Source organism: Primulina eburnea, chromosome 18, assembly GCF_022965805.1.
Source record: "Primulina eburnea isolate SZY01 chromosome 18, ASM2296580v1, whole genome shotgun sequence".
Lineage (NCBI taxonomy): Eukaryota > Viridiplantae > Streptophyta > Magnoliopsida > Lamiales > Gesneriaceae > Primulina > Primulina eburnea.
Genome location: NC_133118.1, coordinates 32,941,830 through 32,947,166, shown reverse-complemented (window position 1 = coordinate 32,947,166; position 5,337 = coordinate 32,941,830). Strand labels below are relative to the sequence as shown.

The window sequence follows — 5,337 nt, the reverse complement described above, 5'->3', positions numbered from 1 at the left end:
CCATCTTCGGTCCGTCCGATCATGACTCGGTCAAAATTACACATTAAACCTTCTTAATCACCATTAATCCGTTAATTACCCAATTTGGAATTCGGGCTACTACAATATGTCTGATTAAACTCATCGAATCATGGTAAGAGCGTATAGTAGCATCGTCCCATGATTCACTAGGTATCACTCATAGTGTCTGCAAAAATCAGTCGGTTATGATTAACGTACAGTACGGTCCCTTCATCTTATATATCCCGATCGAAGCTGAAACCATTAGTTCACCTAGGGTTTCATAAGAATTGGATAACTATGTGACACATCTTTGAGAATCAATAGTGGCATCACATGTACAATTGGAGAACTCCTTCTCTAATATACAACTCATACTCTGGCCAGAGATTCTATGCATTACTATTTCACCAGATCACACAGGATATCCACACCCGTAGATGAGCGGTGAATTCCCGACTACAATGCACTGGCTCCTACATGTGTCGCAACTGTACCCAATCTTGCCACCTGATGAGTGATGACCCTCCTGGAGTCGATAAACGAGTCAAAGTACAACCCTAGCATATAGAGCCTCAATGTTGTCCCGGATCGTAAAGACTACTGGTGTACAATCATAACCACACACTTATCCTATCAATGAATTATAACCACTTGGAAAGTCCTATGGAGGGTAGTTCGGTACAATCATCATATGACTATCCATTACGTGTTTGGACATCTCTATGTCCTTACCAAGAAACGTGGTACAAAATATCACATATGCTAGTCTCGAGCTCAAGGGACATTTATCCATATTTTAGGCGGCTGAATCAACTAAAAAAAAATTTAGATTATATAGTGTTTATAAATTAGTTTCAACATCGAAGTATGATTCATATTTATTAAAGTATAATCAAGGTCTTTATCTACGTTGATCACATATGTATACAAATAAAGAAATAACAAACCATGAAATAATATATTATATTAAAATAAAGATTGTTTATTACAACCGAGTCAATAAATTCTCTAGACAACAGTTGGTTTACATGACATCTACTCTAACAATTATCATATCATGATCACGATTGAAATTGTCTTTTAATCCAACTATAGGAAAGTAGCTGAAATGATTTCTTTTTCTTATTATTTAAATCTTTTCAAGTCAACCATATATTGTGGTTTCTTCTGTAGTATATGTGTTAGATTCTCTTGTAAATGGTTGGGCAGCGTAACACCGTCCACATATACGTTTGGCTCGAAACCTTCAAAAAAATTGATGGCCATAGTTGATTTAGCGATGAGACTAAAAATTACTATAATTAGTGGTTTTTGATCGAAGTACGCACTGTTTTTCGTCCAAAATTTAAACTTCTGCTCGTCGCCTGAGAGATTCGAACTCTCGCGGGGAAACCCCATGTACTTAGCAGGCACACGCCTTAACCACAAGGCCAAAGCGACTTCAGCTGGATGAGCGATGATTGTTGAACATATTAATAGTCTACATATATTCTTATTAAAATAATTTATCGGGAAAGTCGCATGATTCATCCTATAAATTCATCTGTTCTGGCGGTTGTTGATCTGGCCTCAGGCCTTCGTGTACTAATTGACTTATACTATACAAAATACAGATATATATATATATATATATATATATATAGTGTCATCATTATTTTCCTTAAAATATTTCACTTTATATCAACAATAATTATAACTTATAACAAAATATTTTCAATATAAATGTTAATAGTTTAATAGTAAAAATTAATCAACTTCAAGATAATTATCGGAAATAAAACGGTATATATGTAAATAACTAATATAATAAAATTCCAAGTGTCTGCATTTATGACTCAGTGATGAATGAGTAACATAAATTTGTATAAAAATTATTACAGCACAAAAAATTAGATTTATCAAAATCTCATTAGATAATAGTAAAATTTCAGGATATAATTATTATAAATATGATTATACGATATATTTATTGTATTTTAATTAACATTATTTTTCAATCTATATATATATATTATTTCTCGATTACTTGCTTTTGACCAGCAACCGCCTTTTAACAATCACGTTTCTAAATTACACCAAACAAAACAAAACATTGAAACATATGACCGAAACATAATATGTTGCGGATTAAAATTGTGTTTTGAATTGTGTGAACGGAAATTGTTAGCGACCTAACGAGGTATATGGCATGTCATTAGCCTCAGTCTGTCTGGACCGGCCGGATCCTCCGCTGTTTAGGATTAACGCATTTCCATGACTTGCTTGGTTAGATCACATACCAAATTATGCACCAAAGAGAAAGTCGATGGGTGGACAGAGGCTTCGGTTGCCAATCTTACGAGTATCATACAAAGTTTTCTATATCGTTCTGTACTTTCTCGTTTAGGATCTTCTTCGATTTCATTGTCCATACAATCGTGTACCACTCCACTCCTAACTGTTCTCGTCCATCTATTCAATATATAATGCTCTGGCAGTTTTTTTACGTCCTGCACATCATATACTTTCACAGCATGACAACACAATAATCCAGGATTAAATATCACCCTTCATTCTCCTTCTTTATCATTCGTCCGACAACATCTTCAAATAATGGTTGATTTTCATTTTTATATTTTATGTAAGCAGCTGCGAACAAAACAAACTCTACTTGAAATAGATGAAAGATAGTGAGTGTAGTGACCCGTTCCAGAATCACCTACTAATCAGAACTTAAGCATGCAAAATTAACATTTAAAACTGAATCAGGTAAACAGCGGAAAAACAGTAATACAACCCAATCGAATCTGTAAGTACAAAATACTTAAACAACCAGATCGAACTAAATACCAAGAACAAATACCAACAACTACAGGTCAACCTCTGCCAGCTCCCTGTCCACTCCCTCCTGGACCGTCCAACCTGAGACCTGCCCCATCAAATAGGGTGTCCAAAACAGAGATAAACCGAGGACGTGAGCATAAAACGCTCAGCACCGAAAGCATGAGTATACAAGACTATGACATGCATGTATGCAAAATGTACTGGATACCAGGATCTGGGTATATCGAAATACTGCTCAGGTAAATGACGTCAAGGTATGTAGCACTCTGCGCCGTCGCACCAGGAGGTGGCTCCCATACCAAAATAAACCTGTGGATATACCGGTGACCTGACCACCGTCGGCCAACGGGGTCCAACCATCCACAACAAACGAGGGCTGAGCACCCTCTCAACAGGCTATCTCAAAAATAGTCAGGCTCAACATGATTATGCAAATGCCGCATAATAAACCATGCATCATATGACAGATAATAATGCAACATATAAACATGCAACACATAGTAAAGCATACTCAATCCTGCTATCTCGGATAGTACTTTCGTACCTCAAACCAGTAGATCCTAGCAATCAGTCCTAGAATCAAGTCTGCGTCCGTAGTCAGCCCACTGATGCCGCTAGCTCCCAACTAGAGCACAGCTCCGCTACAAAACCAGTAGCTCCCCGCTAGTGCCTAAACCTCGGGAAAAGACTAGAAACCCATCAGAAACGACTAAAACGCTCTGGAACACTCGGAATTGGCGAGTAACAAATGAAGCCTCGCGCCTCTATTTATAGACAACGATCGGACGATCCGATCCACTTCGGACGATCCGATCCACTGTACACTTCGGACCTTCCGAACCCTTATCGGACGATCCGAACCCTGCATGTCTTCCACGTGTCCAGACACCTGTCTTCGGACGATCCGAACCCTGATCGGACGATCCGAACTCTGCATGTCTTCCACGTGTCCAGCCACCTGTCTTCGGACGATTCGAACCCTCTTCGGACGATCCGAACCCGCTTCGGACGATCCGAACTCTGTTCGGTCCTTCCGATCCCACCGAAATATAATTAATCCAATAATTAACTCAAATTAGGCATCGGGATACTACATTCTCCCCCCCTAAAAAGGATTTCGTCCGCGAAATCGAGTCTGAAGAATGACAATTCTGAACAACAATACATTCAACTTAAGAATGAATTACAACTGAAAGTACAACTGAAATTACAATCATTACTGAAAATACTACAACTAGAACAACTCTGGATGCTCTGACCGCATGCGACTCTCTAGTTCCCAAGTAGCTTCTTCAGTACCTCGGCGCTGCCACTGCACTAAGACAAGAGGAATAGTCTTATTCCGCAGTACCTTATCCTTCCGGTCTAAGATCGAAACCGGTCTTTCCACAAAAGACAAATCCGGATTCAGCTGAACTTCTGTCGGATGCAAAACATGAGACTCATCCGCTACGTATCGTCTCAACAAGGACACATGAAACACATTGTGAACACTAGACAGATACGGTGGCAAAGCTAATCTGTAGGCCAAATCTCCCACACATTCTAAGATCTCAAAAGGACCAATGAATCTCGGAGATAGCTTACCCTTGAGTCCAAATCTCAGAATCCTCCGAAAAGGTGATACCTTGAGAAACACTTTCTCGCCTGCATCAAAATGAAGAGGTCTGCGCTTGGAGTTCGCATAACTCGCTTGTCGATCCTGAGCAGTCTTAATCCGCTGTTTGATCACAAGAACTTTGTCCATGGCCTGCTGAATCAATTCTGGACCCTCGACCTGTCGTTCTCCGACTTCTTCCCAGAACAGAGGAGTACGACAACGTCGACCATACAATGCTTCAAACGGAGACATACCAATACTCCTATGAAAACTGTTGTTGTATGCAAACTCTATCAGCGGCAGATGATCCTGCCAAGCTGGCCCGAAATCCATCACACAAGATCTCAACATATCCTCAAGAGTACGAATAGTCCTCTCTGACTGACCGTCAGTCTCTGGGTGATATGCAGTACTCAAACTCAAGGTAGTGCCCAAAGCTTGCTGAAAGCTGCCCCAAAATCTAGATGTAAATCGAGGATCTCTGTCACTAACGATACTCACGGGCACACCATGAAACCGTACAATCTCCTGAATGTACAACCGTGCCATCCGATCGAAAGTGAAATCTCTGTTATACGGAAGAAAATGGGCAGACTTAGTAAGCCGATCCACTACCACCCAGATAGCATCTCTATTCCCCACAGACATAGGCAAGTGAGTCACGAAGTCCATCGTGATATGCTCCCACTTCCACTCCGGAATAGGAAGATTCTGCAACAAACCTCCAGGTCGTCGATACTCAGCCTTCACCTGCTGACAGACAAGGCACTTGGAGACATACTGATAAACATTACGTTTCATACCTTTCCACCAAAATCGAGTCCTCAAATCCTTATACATCTTGTTGCTCCCTGGATGAACACTCAACTTGCTACGATGAGCCTGGGACAAAATCTCCTCCCTCAAAGTGT

At 40.1% G+C, this 5,337-nt stretch overlaps 1 non-coding gene across 1 annotated transcript; it reads right to left on the bottom strand.

The window, feature by feature from the left end:
- Window positions 1–1,361: 1,361 nt before the first annotated feature.
- On the bottom strand, window positions 1,362–1,443 carry TRNAS-GCU (transfer RNA serine (anticodon GCU)). Its single transcript has one exon. It is a non-coding gene; the product is annotated as a tRNA-Ser (tRNA).
- Window positions 1,444–5,337: the final 3,894 nt, after the last annotated feature.